General features: G+C 32.5%; 1 protein-coding gene and 1 long non-coding RNA gene across 4 annotated transcripts in view; one reads left to right on the top strand and one right to left on the bottom strand.

Annotated features, from left to right (window-relative positions):
• The window catches only part of LOC149031084 (E3 ubiquitin-protein ligase mib1-like), a 207,594-nt gene that overhangs the window by 155,156 nt on the left and 33,557 nt on the right, over positions 1-18,881 (top strand). The window lies entirely within an intron of this gene.
• LOC107067790 (uncharacterized) lies at positions 11,260-17,716 on the bottom strand. 2 transcript variants are annotated; one of them, XR_016178081.1, is made up of 3 exons: positions 16,781-17,716; positions 14,459-16,707; positions 11,260-14,356 (listed from the first exon to the last, which is right to left on the bottom strand). It is a non-coding gene; the product is annotated as an uncharacterized LOC107067790 (long non-coding RNA). The 2 variants fall into 2 exon arrangements; XR_016178080.1 differs by having other exon boundaries at positions 11,268-11,587; positions 11,931-14,356; positions 14,459-17,704.

Genomic DNA, 18,881 nt, shown 5'->3' with positions numbered 1-18,881 from the left:
TAAAAGAAAAACAGCATAACAAAACAGAAAAAAAGAAACAAAAAAAAGAAAAACACAACAACAACAAAAAAGAACGAAAGGAAAAATAAGAAAAAAAAATTGAAGAAGGAATGAAAAAGAAAAATAAGAATAAGAAGAAGAAGAAGAAAGGAAAGTAGGAGCGATAGAAAGAAATATATTCGCGCGAGCGTAACATGTATTATGTATAATGTACAACGATCATACGTTTCGCACAGGATAATGTAACTTTCCTAACGATAAATCACATTTTATCGCGCTACCTCTCTCCCTCTTCCAATATTCCGGAGAATAATTTAAGATTTTCATCTTCTCGCGACTTCTTTCTACCCCTCTTGGGTGTAAGCAAATGTACGTGTCGTTCGTATATTTTTCGCGAATAATTTAGGAATCTTACGTTCACCATCGCGACCCTTTTGTCCCTTTGAGAGAGAGAAAACGGACGGGGAAAACGACGGGGCGTTGGATTAGGTTCACGAGGAGAATTCTAATCGTTGTTTTCCCTCCTTTCAACTGAATTTCCTACATCCTTATATCTTTTCCTAACCTTTTTCTTTTTTTTTTCCTTCTGTAAGTATCCTTGAATCGCGTAAATTTAGATGGAAGAGGGTTAACAATTTTTGAAGAGGGGAATTTGATTAAAAATGATTAATGTATTTAAAAGAGATATCAAAATAATTATTTACTATGAATATTGCATAAGATTCATTGAAGACTTTTAGTGTAATATTAGGATTGTAACGGAACAATCATTGTTAATATCACGTTAACAAAATGTAGTTAATCAAGCATGTTTAAATCTGTACAACTATGAAATAGAAATGCCTGATAATTTAACAATACGAAGCAATACGAATGTGAAATCTAATTTATTTTGTTGAATAATTATAATTCTAATAATTATCTGTATAACTCAAAAATATAAATGTGTAATAATTTGACAATAAGAGACCAACATAAAATAATACCTAATAACATTCCACATAATTAAAATTCTAATAATAATCTATATAAACCTCCAAAAAATATAAATGCGCGATAATTTGACACAATACTCTAAATAACAGAAAAAATAAAATCTTCTAAAATTATTTTTCTAATAATTAATTAGAATTATAATTATCTCTTCTAATTCCTCAAAAAACATATGAACATACTTTAATTCGACTAATAATGCCAAAGGACAAAAAATAAAACCCAAATAACACTTACAATAATTGAAATGATAATAATCATCTTTACCCAACTAAAAAATAAGAACACTTGTTAATACGTAAACAACAAAATATAAAATGAAATAATATCTGACAACACATAAATTAAACCCTTCACGTAATTTATATCATGCAATATAATCGAGATAAGATAAAATAAGATAAAGTGAATAAGGAAGATAGGAATTAAAATATATCAACCGGTGGCGCACAGGTACTGTTAATAAGGTACGAAATTACGAGAGCAGGAGAGAAGGAGTTCTCTTCAAATAGTCGACTGACAGCAAGGGCCTCGCATTAAATACGTAACTCGGTATAATATTCGTCGGGTCTCGGCCGAGTGCCCCATAATGTAGGCAACCTGCACGGACAGCAACGTCGACGACGAAGGAAGAGAAGAGAAGAAGAAGAGACGAAGAAGAGAAGAAGAAGAGAAGAAGAAGAGAAGGAGAAGGAGGTGGAAGAGAGGATGAGCAAGGAAATAGGAGGAGGTTGAGAAGCTAGCTGCTGCTGGTGGTGATGGGGGTGGTGATGGTGTGGAGGAAAAGAGGATGGCGCCGGTGGCGTAAGGAGGGTTGCAAAATGTTAAGGCGCTCGTTGGCTCACGGCCATCTAATACTCCTTGACAACGTTCTCTCTATTCCGCTTTACTCCTTGTCTCCTGCACTCTCTTCTTTACTATTTTCTCTTCTTCATCCTTCTTACCATTTACCTACCTTCTTCTCCCTTTTCTTCTTTCTCATGCTCATCCCATTGTATTTTTATTTTTTTTTCCTTTAATTTCTTTCTTTCTTATTCCTTCATCTTCATATTTTTTTACACACGTTTACTACACGTTGAAGAATTTGTATCAAGAATAGTAAATGATTGTTTAATAAAATTACGTTATCAAATGGTTTAAATAATGTCAAAATATTTAGAAATGAGATAAACTTTTTTTTTTGCTAGTTGTAACATTTAGAAAGGATAAAGAAAGTGTTTGTTTGAGTTATACAAATTTTGTATAAATAAAATGAAGATTTACTTACTTAAAGATGAAAATTCGTAGATGTCCTTATCGTATTCTTCCTCATAGCATCTAACATAAGACGAAGATGATAACGACTCTGAAAAATCTCTGCGATGCAGCTGTCGTTTCGATATACTCGATATACAACCTATACGTAACTCGATGCATATATGCATGCGCGTTATGCATAACCCAAAGTCCGCGCGTGACCCTGCTCCTAACAGCACATAGAAAATCGCTTTTTTTCAAGTGGATGCCTTGAAGGAGTCCGAGTTTTGACGACGTCCAGGTTTTATGATGAAACGCAGAGATTCTCGCTAAATTTTCTACAGCTTTCCATAAACGACTTGGAGAAGATGGTTTACACATCTTTAATACTTTCCGTTTACAAGTGTCCCGGATAATGTTACGAGATAATAGTGATATATTCTATATATATAAATGTTGAAACATACGTAGAAAATATTAAAATGCTGTAAGTGAGAAATTTTTGAAAAGATATAGCAGACGTTTATGACGTACTACGAACTTAAACTATACGTGGTCGCAGTTTCTCTCGAAAAATGATATTCCACTTCTCTCACTATCCTTCTTCCTACACTCCATCTTGGCATCATCCTGGGGGAACGTAACGTTTCGTGAGCTTAGACTTTCAACCGCGATAAAATAACGGAAGCGCTTCTCGACTTTTATTACCGACTAAACTTTTGAAAAGAAAAAAAAGAAGAAAAAAGAAAACTAGAAAAATAGAGGAGCAAAACGTTCATGACGTAAGCACCAATTTTTCATCGACCACGTAGAGACTTATCGGTATAAACATTTCCAACGTGTTCCTCGGGGTTTACACGGAGTATACCAATTGAATAAGATTTATATCATATCTACTATATCTTATCAAACTTATTTTCGTCGTAAATGAAATTTCCTAACCTTACAAATTTTCATTTAGAAAAAAAATGAGAGAATGAGAATAGAAAAACAAATGTAGGATAACATCTCCGTTAAAACAAATTGTTTCTTCGTTGACAATAGATCGAGAACTTACAACATGGGGTACACGATATCTCGGAGTCAAAAAAAGAAAAAAAAAATCATAAAAGAGAAAGCTTCTATCGCAACTCTTTGCTAGAATTGTCGATTCGTAGAGAAAGAACGAGATGGAATCTCAGAGATTTCTTTTGTGATCGAGAGAAGTGAGACAACTAAGCGTACCGTACCGTATCGCACAGAACGTCGTACCATACCCATACGAGATTCGTTCGAACGAGAATTTACTTTGAGAAGTAACAATGTAGACGTCGAGTAACGCTGTTTTCGGCGAGTTTCCGCGGATTGGGAAAGGTGCGGTTTAATCTAGTCTTTACATTGACTTTGCCCACCGTAAATAGGATCTCTGTGGGTTATATATCTCGAGGGACGTTGATGTTAGTAATAGTAATAGTAGTAGTAGTAGTAACAGTAACAGTAACAGTAACAGTAGTAGTAGTAGTAGTAGTAGTAGTAGTAGTAGTAGTGGTAATAGTAGTAGTGGTAGTAGTAGTAGTAGTAGTAGTAGTAGTAACAGTTTCAAACCACGAATCGAACGAGTTTGCGAGAACGACGAGCGAATCTGTGGAAAAGCACACACAACATATTCACACACATACACACGACCTTACACAAGTATATTCTCTAGTTCTGTCTCTCTTTCTCTCTCTCTATCTTTCTCTTTTACTCTCTCTCTATCTTTCTCTTTTACTCTCTCTCCCTCAACAAGAGGACCAAAACGGTCGAACGAATAGACTGTATCGAGTTATCGGATCGAGTGTCAGCTGTTCAAACTGACGTTGAGACGTGAAGCGTACACTGTGGCACACGCTCTATGACGTAAACAAACAATGTTTTATACCTGAAACAAGTCGTGCGCCATACGAACAACCTTTAAAGTCATTTAACCTTGTCATCGTTTACCGTGATATTTTTTTCAAACCGGAATACTATTTATTAAATCTAATGGATTGCATTCTTGTCACGAGATTTATTCTTTTTTTTTCATCTGTATAATTTACTTTTATATTTATTCTTAGTGCGTTGATTATTCTTATAAAATTATTAGAAAATATAATAATGATTAGAAAAAGCACAAAATAAGTCTCGACAAAAAGTAAAAAAGTTAAATAAGAAAAACGATCACGTTAGAGAAATTTTTGTATACAGAAGGAAGGATCAAATTTTTCTATCATCGGGTATATCAAAAAGGTTTTATAGTACGCTGAATCTCGAAAGGATAGACAATATGTGTGTCACGTGCTCGATAGAGCTTCTACGCCTCCTCCTTTTCCTTCTCATTCTCCTTTTGCGTTAGAACGAGGAAGGACGCCATTTTGGTGCCGTAGCAGCAGCCCTTTCGAAGGCTACGGGTCACGTGCTTTCACCGTCAGGACAAGGGTGGTGTTCCCCTGCAGGTCTGCTTTTACCTACCTTCCTTTCTATCTTCAAACCTTCCAACCTTCCTTCTTCTTCTCATTGCTAGTAGTGGTGACTAAGTTCGTGAACTGCATACTGAAAACGGACCGTTCTAACTCTGATAAACATCAGTGTGTGTATTTGTGTATGTATATATGTGTGTTTATGTGTGCATGGATGCCGACTATCGAAAATGGAGGAAAAGTCTCCAGGATGGCCACGAATTTTCATGGGCATCTCTCCAAGCACGATTCGACCCAACCCCAGACCTCAACCCCTAACCTCCTTCTTTTTCTCTCTCTCTCTCTCTCTCTCTCTCTCTCTCTCTCTCTCTCTCTTTCTCTCTCTGCCACCTTTTTCAACATATACACTCTATTTTTTTTTATTTTCTTATATAAGTACAAATAAATTTAAGAAAAAAAAAATGTTAAAAAGAAATACGTTTTCTCAACATATTTTAATATTCGTTAACTGCATTCGTTTATTTTTTTAATTCTAAATTCTTTATTAATCTTAATCCTTAATTAATTTAATGTTAATGAAAATTTTATTGATTGATTTCAAAGCATTCTATTTTCCTCTTTCTCTTTCTCTTTTAATATTCCATAGTATAGTATAGCGTATACATATACTAAAATTTTCATAAAAGTAACTGTGTATAGGTTAAAAATAATTTGACCTTTGCTCGTAACGCGTCGAGATGAAATAAATCAGTTGTAAACGATAGAAAAAATGAAAAAGAAAGTAAAAATGACCTACTTTTTAAGAATTTCTCTCTCTCTCTCTCTCTCTCCCTCTCTCTGTAGGTTTATATATTACCGTGAAAGACCGACATTGAAAAAAATATTTTTATTTAACTCTCGCTAACAGTGCATGATGAAAGTCGACGTTTGTTGGTTAAATCAGAAATAAGAATATTTAACAAATATTTCGGACATACATCAAAGGACAATTTAAATCTTGACATTCTCCAATTTTGATCTTTTACGGTAACATATACACCTTTCACTTATATATTTCAATGTAAAAATTTTCCTAAAAAAAAAAAAAAGATAAAAGAATGAAATACCTTTAGAAATCACGGTTATATCAAAGTAGCCGAAATGCAAACGCGTTTTAACTTTATATTTCTATATGATTCTTTAAATGCAGTTCCTGTCCGGATTTCCCTCGCGAATTCCATAATAGCGTTATCTCTGTAATAACTTTTATATACGAATACGTGACCTCTGTGCACTCCGCGTACTGTAGTAAAAATGTTTTAAACGAAATAACACGAAGTTTCTATTTTATATTTATTTTTTGTTTTCTTTTTTTTTTCTTTTCTTTTTTTTATTTTTTTATCTTGTTATAGTAATAATTTGGTTACGAAAAATGTAAATAATTAGAATTTATATTATTATTTTAAAGATTTATTTCTATATATTTTTTGTTCTCTATATTTAGCTTTTAAAATCGTTCGAAAAGTTTTCAAGATTTCGATTAAATGTCTCTCTCTCTCTCTCTCTCTCTCTCTCTTTCTCTCTTTTTCTCTTTTTCTGTCTGATATATACTCTCTCGTATTTTTTTTTCTTTTTCTCAATACAGAAAACGTTTATTTTCCACTAGAAGTTTCCTTCGAGCACAACCGTGCCCCGTCATTTTTCGAAGATCGCTACTAATACGAGTTCGTTTCTGCTCTAGTACGAGAGTACCATAACCGGCGACGGAGTTCCATAATTGCCCATCAGAAAACTTATTGCCAGTAACGTTCGTTCCTAGCTTTTTTCAAGTACCATCCTCTTCGTTCACCTTCGCTAGTTCGACCTACACACGAGGTGTTCAAAAAAGAATCAGCCTCATCCACAAATCTTCATCTTGTAAAATAAAATTTCTATCAATTTGCTATTTTGTAGTTTAAACATTTTTAAGAAAAATAATAATTATAATTGTATCATTAATGTTCGATTAATTTAAAATGTTTTTAATTTAGATGAAATTTTATTTAGTTGCTCTTTATGTTATGAAGGAAAACTAAGGTAGAAAGGCTAATTAATTAATAGAAATATTAATAAATTAAAAAATCTAATTTTCGATATACCCATTCATCTAATAATGTCTACAGGAGCCCAACTAAATTTTATAAATATTACTTTGTCAATAGAATTTAAATAACAAACATGATAAAAATTCCAAATAATTCTATTTATTAAAAATCCAATATTTTAACAATATTTATATAAAATATTAACTATTTTTTTGTAACTATACAATTATTTTCTTATAACTACTTTCAATGAATCTAACAAAGAATTTTATTTTTTTTTTGGTTCCCATATTTTACTTCAGATTATTCAAAAATTGGATGATATGAAAAAAAAGGAAAAAAAATATTACTTTTGGCTATCAAACCTTTTAGATATTTTTCGAGCACCCTATGAAAATACTATGTGAATATATATATTGTGTGTGTATATATATCTATACCGATTCGTACTGTAATTTTGTTTGGCAAGTACCGTTGACAAACAAACTCGTCGTTCGTTACTTCTTCGCTGAAGGCAATAAAGATCGTAGGAACTAGCTTCCTCTTTGTAACGACGATACGGGCGTTAAATCCATTACGCGTTAGAAAAGGGGAACTGAAGCTACGCGATAAAAATTTCAAACGACGAACGAATCGAAGGAAATCCATTTTATGATAATCTCTTATATATAGACCCCTATATTTATTTATTTATTATAAATATTCTTCTTTTCATCGTACCTCTTACGTTCTCCAGCACTTAAAAACTTCATGCCAATAATAAAAAAAAATGGCTAACATGAATCGAATTAATAATTTTTAAACCTAACTGGCCAGTACTTCTAATAAGGATTATTATAAAAAAAAAAAGAAAAGAAAAACAAAATGTAACATATTTTAACACTAGATTTACGGATGTTTTGTTCATTATTTTTTAATGACGTAATAACATTGTTTGAATAAAGGATTGAGTAAAGGAATTGAACTAATATTTACGTATATTTCATTACGTAACTAAAAACCAATAAGTTTTCAAAAAATAGTATTTAAATTTTATAAATATATAAAATAATCAAATGTTCAATGAGTCAAATTGGCTCAATTCGTAAATCTAGTGTTAATAATTAACAATAATTATCAATGATTCATTTAACAAAATATAAATCAAACAAATAAAATTATTCAAATATTTTCTTTAAAAATAAAAATATCAAAATAAAAGCAAAGAATAAAGTAAGAAAAATAGTAGATAAAAAAATAAGAAAAGAATAAAAAAGGAATAAGGGTTGAAAAGGGTTGGTGGGGTGATTTTGTGAAGGAATCAAGGGATACGCGTGCATCTCTTTTCGCTCTATTACCATAGCAATGGCGGCAAATCAAATTGAATAAAAATTTATGTATCAGAAAGGCAATAAAACGGAATAGATTTGGGACAGAATGGGGCCGAATCCATCAGGCTGGTATCCCGATAAAAGAAGATCGTTTGGGTCCGGGTCTAAGGTGTCCAAAGGGAGGGATCTCTTGCGTATTCCTTCTGATTGGTGCACGGCATCGTTGAATTGTTGCCACGAAATTTATTCCACCTACGGGATACTTACACTTACATGCTTACTTACTTACTTACCTACATACGTATGTAGGTATTTCCCCTATTCCCTTCTTCTTCTTCTTCTTTTTCTTCTTCTTTTTCTTCTTCTTTTTCTTCTTCTTATTCTTACCATCAAAGACGTCTTTCTTCCTGCGAAATCGGCTTTACGATATTACGTCATCGTTGCACCTTCTATGCAATATCATTCCCCTCCCCCCATCTCTTTTGTAGCTTTTTCATTTTAAACCTTTGAAACTTTCTTTCCTATACTCACATATATGTGTGTGTAAGTATACGTATTTTCGCGGATCCTTGAAAATAATTTGCATCATCGCGAATAAATTACTTGGAGATACATTTTATGTTAATTTTCTCTTTCATTTTGTTTTCTTTCTTATTCTTTTCAATTCTATTTCTTTTTATTTATTTTTTTTTTTGTTTTTTCGTCGACTCTTTCAAATAAAGCCTCGAATATTTTCTTCTGTTTCCTCCCTGTTGCGTGCCGGACACCACCCTAAGTCCACTTGTACCAATACATTTTACAACATTCTTCTTTCGAAATTATCTAGGGTATAGTTTGGTAGGTACTATCTTACTAGATCGATTACTAGACGTTTTATTATGCGAAAATAAGTAGACTTATACGAGCAGAGAAAGAGAGATCCTTAGAAATGTTTCGACAGGCAACCCTGTTATTGACTAGTCGGACTGGCGCCTTATTTACAATGGTTTAAAATGTATGCGATAAGAAGTGCTTTCCTTACTCAAAATAAGAACAAGTATACTCATCTATATATGTATGTATGTATGTATATCTGAAAAGTCGACCATGCTATAAAGGCAGGCAAGCTTTTTCAAAATTTCTCAACTTTCCGCGGAAAATGTCCTTCGAATAAAAGTTTTATTCTTTTGTAAACTTTTTATCGAACTATGGGTGGTAGTCCCCCGAGTGAACAATATGGAACGACAAAACTATTTTTTAACTTTGTACATGCGTTTTATTATTAAACAAAACTCCACGTAAGAATTTTTATAGACAAAATCCCAAATTATTTTCTTCGAAATTTGTTTAACCTTTATAAAAGGAAAAATACAAAATATATATTATATAGTAAATAATATTTCATTATTATAGATTTTTATTAATACATATATAATATATAAATTATTATATTATATATATTTAAGAAAGGTAAAAATAAATAAATATTCTTGAGAATAGTAGAACCGTGAACGTGGGGATTCATTCTACGCGTAAACATTACTCGGAAAAATTGTATTTCTTATTATATATTTTTTTCTCGACTTATTTTTATACGTAGAATCACCAATGCGAAAAAAACTCTATGTATACGTGTATATATTTTATTTTGTTTTTCTTGTCTTTTTAATTACCGAAGCATTTCGCATGGGAAGTTTAATTCAAAGAAATATGCGCAAAGAGTGAGAGAGAAGTACATGGATAGAAAGGAAGACAAAAAAAAACAGAATAAAGATAAAATTTAATCAAACGAGTTCGATACGGCGTATAAATAAAATGGTGAACTCGAAGCGAACGTTCAATTCGGAATAAATTATTGCGCGTATAGATACGATCGATCGATCATCGATCGATAACTACAATCGTGTACAAAAGGACGTATAATAGCGATACAAATTACAAACGAGTAATAGCAAGCGAGTAAATTCTATGGCGGTGATGATAAAAGCGAGGATAAACGATTATATCTATCTTACTACCCCTTCTCATTTTCATTCTCTTATTTTCTTTCTTTTTTTTTCTATTTTGTCCTCACGCTCAAGAACGATAAAATACATTATTGATTTTTAATTGGCACAATTGTGCAAAGCAAATATTTTTACTCCCATTCCCTTCCCCTACCCTCTAGGTCGACCATGCGCACCACAGGGCCAATGCATTTTAAGTAGCACAAATTAAAAGAGAGAAAGAAAGAGACAAATAGAAAAAATTATAAAATGAAAGAAAAAATAAAATACAACGAAAAACGAGCAAATAATCAAATGATTATGATCTCAAGGTAATCAAATTATCTTTCGCATCCTTAATCTTAACTATATATTTTTATGAAAATAAAAACTAAAAGAAGGAAAAAGAGATTTTTATTTTACCATTCAGTTGTTGAAAAAATCTCGAATTCCCATTTCGAGATTTTCTCTCTGTAGAAATAACATCGAAGATCGAGTGAACGGATAAATCTCTGGCTCAATGCACGAATCCTAAAGAACCGGTCATTTTCTTTCGTCTTATCTTCACATAGATATTCTTCATCTCGTCGTTTCTTTTATCGCTAAACATTAAACGTATCCCGACACGATACGATCAAATGACCAATTTTTTTCCCCTACATTTTTAAATTAAAATTCTTAATTCAACGTTATACATTTCTATCTTTTATTCGACTTTACGACTATTATACTTTCTAACATTTTTGTTCTATTTATTATCTAAATACTTTTGTGTTATAATCGTTGATAAGTTTAGTAATAATGTTTGTACAACTGGTAAAAAAATTCTATATCGTTTACAAATTGTTAGCGTTGCACTAATTATTCATCAATTGTTTTAACATTTGCATTTATATTTTTTATCGAATTTTATTCACGTACATAATATATTTCAATAATAAAATTCACAACCGTAATCGTTCAGAAATTTTTGATAAATTTAATATTAATACTTGAACAACTGGTAAGGAAATTTTCAATATCATTGAAAAATATTTAACATTGCAAATTATTAATTTAATAATTAATTTATTTAATAAATTGTTAAATATTTAGCAATGGTAAATATTTAAATATATATAATAAATTAATAACTAATTAATTATAACACACACACATAATAAATTATTCATTTATTTTTTTTAACACTAGCAACAATTAATACCTTGTATCGAATTATATTAAAATAATCGAATCGGTATTATACATAATTTGCTTATTTTTTTATTTATTTGCTATCAACGATGATCGCTACATCAGTAAGAAATATACGTGAAATGTAAGAGAAGCGTAAAGAAAAAAAAAGGAGAAGAAAAAAAAGGATTAATACGTCTTATGTATATCTCATTGAAAGGGTCCTCAGTAAAAACTAGATATACGATCTCAACCGATCTCGTTCTTGCATCAAGCTTTAAGTATACACTCGTTCAACGTTACACGACTCGTATTGAAATACATGCAATCTTAGTTTCGTCTCGAGAGATCCTTTTGAAGAAGAACGTGATAGAGAGCACACTCCTCCTATCTCTTTCTCTTTCTCTTTTTACATTTCTCTTTCTATCCTTTAAACGAAAAGAAAAGTAAGATCGGATTCGATGCGATTTCTCATAGGCCTTTAACCCCCTGATTGCGGAACACTCTAACTATAAGTTTATAGGAATAGCTTAGGACAAAATACTTTTTTCCCGTAATATAAATTTTGTCAACGTTTTGTTCTATTATATAAAAAATTAAGAATTAAAATTGTTCATTTAAAGCTTTTTGTTTTGGAGAAAAAATAAGTTACAAAAATTTGTCGAATATTCGTGAACAATCGAGTGTATATACAAGAAAACATTTGTGGACACATAAATGCGCCTAAAATAGACACTTATAGTCTTACTAGCAATCAAAGGTTTAACTTACCGAACTGACTTCCTTCTTCTTATGTTAAACCATTTGAAACTTGGATGAAAATGTTTTCTAATTGTATATCGACCGAGAAATATTAACCTCAAATCCAGATGGAAAGGGTTGCGTAATGCATTAGATGTTTGCATTTTCATTAGATCGTTAGATCGTTCGACGTCTAACGGAAACACCGACATTAGCCGATAATACAGAAACTAATATTATTACTTAGCGGTGAATAATAGGTATCGACGCTTTCCTGTGTTCAGCTCGTGCTCGAGAAAGCACATTTATGCTAGAAAGCTATTTTAACGTCGACTAACTCAGAACACGTTTATATACACACATATACATACATACACACATTAGTCCAAAGTTTGAAATCCCTTCGTAAATTCAGAGATACTAAATATTTATATAAAAAACAAAATGAATATATTATTAGAGTGGTCTTGTAACTTTTTCGATTCACCAAGCCCCTTATGAATGTAGAAATATTTTATGAAACCCTTTTTTTCATAAACAAAAAAACTTTAATATTCACAAAAATTTTGTGATATATTAATACAACGTACATAATACAACCGAAATAATAATTCGTGGAACCTCAAGGTTCCATTGAACGTAGAATTTAGAGAATTTAGTGAATTTAGAATAACTTAAGTAGATTTATTCATTAACAACCCTTATCAGTAATATGTTTAACATTTTCTATTACCTTTTTCTTTTTAATCAACGAGCGAATATATTTCTTCGAATTTAATCGTAAGATTAAAAGAATAAAATTGGAAATACTGTAAGATACGAAATAGAAAGCAAAGTATACTCCTATTAATTATAGGATAGAAACGAGTCTCATGGGATTCATTGAAATCGTATATAAGCTTAATTATAATCCAAAGGGGGATATGATATTAGCTTCGTTATGATTTAAAAGCTATTTAAATAATCGTCATAATTATTACCCCTTTTATTATCTATATCTATGCAATAAAACCTTAAGGGATTCGAATGTTTAATCTTTTATTATGGAATCTTCTATTTATTGAATCGATATTTTCATTCAATGGTCAGTATTATTAATAACATATTGTTTAAAAAACTAATAATATTTCAAATAAATAGATGATCAATAATTATAATAAAATATCAGTATGATCCTTGCATTATCAATTTTTAACTTTTACACATAACCTTTACGTAATTCTACTTCAATTACAAATCAACAAAAAACAAATGATTATTTAAAAAATAAATTATTTATTTTACAAAATAGTAACTACATAAATCTAAGTATACATATTTTATTATTCAGCACATTTATTCACAAAACTACCCCTAATTATTAACCGCATCGTTTGACTATTATTATTTTAAATAGGAAGTGAAGGAAAAGAAAGAAAAAAAATGTACTCAAAAAAAAGAAGAAAAAAGAAAAAAAACGGGTTGAATAACGATCGTCGTCGTTGGTAATACCAGAGTCGAATTTTAATTTTTTCGGATAACGCAGAAAAAAAGAGAGAGATAGATAGAAAAAGTGGACAGGGGTCGAGGAATAAAAGAGCGTGAAAATCGGTGTCGAGCGATTTAAAGCACGAACGCTGCGAATTCTTGCTACAACGATTACCTCTTCCTCTCATTTCTCCTCCCCCTACCCTTTACTTTTCTCCCTCTATCTTCCTCTTTCTCTCATGATCGTTTAATCCGACGATATCGTAGAATTATTCGCGACAATGGAACTGGACCTAGAGAGGTACGGTTCGTCGTCAGCAGCACTAACAGTAGTAACAGTCGAGGACGACGACGACGAACGACGATGACGACGACGATGAGGATGAGGACGAGGATGAGGACAACGTTGGCGGCCAATTCAAATCGCTACAATAACGAGAACGCAAGTCCTCTCTCGCACGTTTTCATGGTGAATAGCCATACCAAGAGAGGGTGGTAGTAGTAGTAGTAGTCTCCTTCCTCAGTCCTCCCTCTCCTCCCTCCTCCTCTTCTATCCCCTTTTCGCATAGCGCATAGCTGGGATGATCGCGTTCACCCTCTTCCCTTCTACATCCCATCCACCCTTATACGAGCCAGCCAGCCAGTCAGCCAACCAGTCAGCCAACCAGCCAACCAACCAACCAACCAGCCAGCTAGGCAACCAGGCAGCCTGGTTATTTATTAGGGCGAAGGCTCGTGCTTGCTAGCGCTTCCTACGCTGTCTCGAGCTCATAAATCGACCCTTTAACGCACTTTTATCCTCATCCCCGTCAATTTGACGCGATCCGATTCTGTATTTAAACTATCTCTTTCTCTCTCTCTTTCTCTCTCTCTTTCTCTCTCTCTCTCTCTTTTTTTTTACCTTCCTTTCGTACTCTTTTTCTTACACTCTTGCCCTGTGTCTTTTTGGCTTCTTTTGACTTCTTTTGGGATAGTTAGTTTGGTATTTACTGAAATAATTGGCACGAATATTAATGAAAGAAACTGTAATTGGAATTTTATTTTATATTGAGGATAATTAAGAATATTATTTTTTTCGTTGTTGTACTTACAATTAGGATTGAAATCTGGCGAGCGAATTTAGATTGTAGGGTAGTTGATTGTTCAGTAAATGTAGACTCATCAGCGTTGAGTGTACATTGCGTGGTTATTCGGATGACTAGAATTTAGTTCTATTCTGGGGATAAAATACTATTATTGATTTTCACTTGAAAATAAATATATTTTTGTTCACTGATTAAATGGTACTTGTTTGACAAATACTGTTTGGCTTTATTGTACAACATTAAGTTTATCTAATGAATGGGGAAAATGTTAATTATTCTGAAAAGTTTTATGAATAATTAAGAACGAACTCTACTTTTTTTCACATTGTCGTTTACATTGTTACTCAAATCACCGAACAATTAGATTAACGTAACAAAATTATTAAAAGTTAGGTAAACCGGTTAGTCAACCAAGCCACGAGCTGATTAGTCAGCTTCCTCTCTGTGTGATGTCGCACTTGTTTTACTTGCTTTGTTCTCAAATGGAATAGTCTGTGCTATACCACGAACCTAAACCTACTCGTTATGTTGTTACCATTAGGTATATTAGTTTATAAGTATTCACTTGCTTTTTCGTTTACCGCTTACTTCCATTTATATATCATCCTAATTATAATATTTATTATTAAAATCAAAAATTCTAATATTATTAAGTTACCCATAATATTCGATTAATATTTGTACCAAGCATACAATTATTCAGTATAAATTTTTTTAAACAATTTAATACACCTAATATTAAATTACCCCCGAAAAAAAATTCATGTCAATTTTTTTGAAAAAAAATATTAATTGATAGGAACATTTCGAGTAATCAATTCAAAATTTGCTATAACAAATACTTTTCTTTCATCAAACTTCTTCTTGTATAAACGAACAAAAATTATGTTTTCTGTGGGATTGAGATCTTGAAAAAAAAGAACAGTCCGTTAAAATATATACAAGAAAAAATATTTATTTTCAATGAGAGAGAAAGAAAAACAAGCAATACTCTTGGAAACATCGTCCGCAAGATAGCGCCAAACACGATTGAACGAACTATAGCGCGGTTCGCCGTCCCAGACCGGAAATAGACTCTGTAACCGGAGAACTTATTTCTGAAAATATGGCGCCGTCCGTGCGTACTACCTATTTTTAACATCATTGCAGTTAAAGAATCATCCCCCACCATTTTCCCTTTATTCTCCCTCTCCTTCTCTCTTTCTCTCTTTCTCTCTTTCTCTCTTTCTCTTTCTCTTTTTAATTCCTCAGCCTCTCTCGCACTAGAAACAAACACACTACCCACACGTTCTATATTTTCTCCCCCCTTTTTTTATTTCTTTCGTATTTTCATCTTTCTTCTATCTCTCTCTCTCTCTCTCTCTCTCTCTCTCTCTCTCTCTCTTTCAATCGTTCTTAAAAATTCTCTTTCTATCTCAAACCACGTTCATTCGTTTATTCATTCGTACGTACATTCGTTCGTTCCTCACAAAAGGGTAACTGTCCAATAAAATCATTAGCCGTTTAATGAGACCGCATTAAAATTCCACTCGCATATCCCCATGCGATACTTTCTCTCTCTTTCTCTCTCTCTTTCTCTCTCTCTTTCCTAACAATTTCCCTTAGAACGAAATAACTATCTTCGCGATTCGAATAAACGAAATGCGTTTCGTTTCGTTTTTATGTCCTGAATAAAGTTTTTCTCACGTAATTTTTCCTTCTCTTAACGTTCTTATTACAAATGAAAAGAAAAAGTGTATAGGAAACAAAAAAAAAAAGAAAAAACAATAAGGCACACAAGAAAGTTGGAAAGTAAAGAAGAAAGAAGAAAATGATCACACAAGAAAAAAAACTCTCTCTCTCTCTCTCTCTCTCTTTCTCTTTCTGATCGAAGCTTTTACTAAAGGTGGTGACCACATGGCGGTCTCTCTTACGTTATATACCCATAAATAGAGGACGAAGAAAAGAACTCGAGGAGCATGTGGACGTTGAACGATGGCTCAACCGTTCTCAACGGAATACGTAGAAGGGATCTATTTTTGGCGGCTAGTTGCCGATCCCAGGAATATCTTTTCTCTCCTCTCTCTCTTTCTTTCTCTTCCTTTCTCTCTTTCTTTCTCTCTTTCTCTTTCTCTTTCGTTCGTTTACCCTCTCTCTCTCTCATATTTATTTTCTCAATTTCTTTTCCTCCTTTCCTTTCCCGCCCCTGAAAAAAATGTGAATTTTCCACGACGATTTTCACATCTTTCATCTTCTTATCATACAATTTATCTTGACTGCAACATAAATGTATATTAGATGCATATGTTTGCACAATCAGTATAAATATTTTCGATCAATCTCACTTACACACTTTTCGTTTCCGAACAGGTCGAAGGATCAACAATTTTTGATCCCTTTTGAATTTTTCTTTGCTATTTCTTTTATCTTTTGTTTTGTTTATTATTTTCTATTCTTTCTCAATTTGATATTTTTCCTTCGTAGATTCGCAGAATATCTCGTCGGCGCACCTGAGCGCGGCTCCATACTTCTTTACATTCCATACGTCACATTCACTATGGGAAGTAAGGAAGCACGGAACAGACGCCCCGGTTGGTCCAACGTTGATCTCAACCGGATATTATAATAGGATTTCTTATTATTTTTGATTTTTCTTCTTCTTATAAATCGCTTGACAGTACGATTATCTCTATAGATCTATCTTCTTCTTTATATTTAGACATATTTTATATTTTCATATTAGAAGATTCTTATTATTATATTAAACACTAGAGATCATACCAAAACCGCATCCTCAATCGATTATTTTATTTATCCTTCGCACCTTCTTCATTTGATCAATTCAATTTTTCTTTCTATCGTCGCACTTGTTTCGTTCTAACCGTGAAGATAAATAAAAGAAAGTAAAGAAGAAGAGAAAGAAGAAGATGATGATAATGATGATGATGGTAATGAAGTATACCCTCTCTCTCTCTCTTTCTCTCTCTCTCTCTCTCTCTCTCTCTCTTTCTTTCTTTATTTCTATCTCAAAACTGATGTGATCTTGGCAAATCGAAATAAGAAGATCCTTGATTGAGATTCCGTTAACTAACAGAGGAAGAAGAATGTGAGATCCGAATGGTTGGTAACGTTTGAGTAGTCAGAAGTTCTGATGGATCCTCTTGCTCGAATGCTTGCCTCAGACTGAATGCTGCCAAAGCTTTGAGCACGATTGCTTCAACGAGCCCTCTAAAAATGGCCGCACTGATCCCATTGGCCTCTCCTTCTTTTGCGACTGACACCTTCCCCCCTCATTACTGCCAGCCTCGACCCCCCTGACCACCCTCCCTCCTTGAACCCCCTAACCCCTTCCCACATACAAGTCATATGTAAGCTTACACTTGAGACTAACACGAGGCTTACTTTCTGCTCCCTCGCGTAGTGCCTCGCGCCAAATTTGTCTTTACCCGAAAATAGTCAGTCCCACGGCTGCCACCACATGGCGACTATTCCTGGTTCGGACTCGAGTGATAACTTAACCGGCCTTTTCGTCTTCGTCTTTCTTCGATACCTCTTCCTTTTCCTATACTCTTATTCTTTTTTATTTTCCTTCTATTTCTATATTTTCCACGTTTCACATTTTTTATTTTTCTTACATTTTTTGTGTTTCTTGATGACAACAAGAAACCCTCTGGAGTATAAAGAATAATAACGTCTATTCGATGGTGTATTATTCTTTCTTATACCCCTATCAATGTTTTTATTTGCAATAATATTTGTTACTATTCTTTATTTGTTTTTTTTTTTACTATTTAATCTGTATTTTCATATACGTTGAGAATTTTTTATTTTCCTGGTTTTTTTTCTTTTCTTTTTCTTTACTTACACTTTTTTTATTTTCTGAATCACCACGAAGATTCTTGAAGTATCGAGTATGACAACATCGGTGTTTTTATTCGCGATATAATATTCGTTAGGGGTTATTTTTTTGGTTTGTCTAAATCTATTACGAGGGATCATAAATTGTGGGGTAGACGTAAGAGCATGGCTGTTATTCGCAACAGATCATAAATTTTGAATATAAGATATATTTTCAAGTAGTTTTCCAAAACGCTATTAACCTTTGACAATCATCGATGTATACTTTTATAATGGTACTATATATTTTCTACTCTTAGAATTCTCTTTGAAAATAGTTGATTTCAATTTAAAAATTCTTCTTCTTTGTTATTTCAATTTGAAAAATACCTATCACGTTTCAAAGGAAAAATTTATTAAATGCTACGAAATAAACTAAAGTATGTAATATTAAATAACTATTTTCTTCCTACCGGTATGTAAAACGTTGTGTATATATGTATATAAATAATACAATGTATATGACTATGCAATGAAGTCTTAAGGGGATAGGTATGTTAGTTAATACTAATTTGTAAGCTAATAAGCTTCGTCGGATTACACACTTTAATAC

This window comes from Polistes dominula, unplaced genomic scaffold, assembly GCF_049000335.1.
Source record: "Polistes dominula isolate Pdom_NZ unplaced genomic scaffold, Pdom_raw_medaka contig_12, whole genome shotgun sequence".
Classification (NCBI taxonomy): domain Eukaryota; kingdom Metazoa; phylum Arthropoda; class Insecta; order Hymenoptera; family Vespidae; genus Polistes; species Polistes dominula.
Note: the sequence above shows the minus strand (reverse complement) of the source record. Positions and strands in the feature narration are given on the sequence as shown.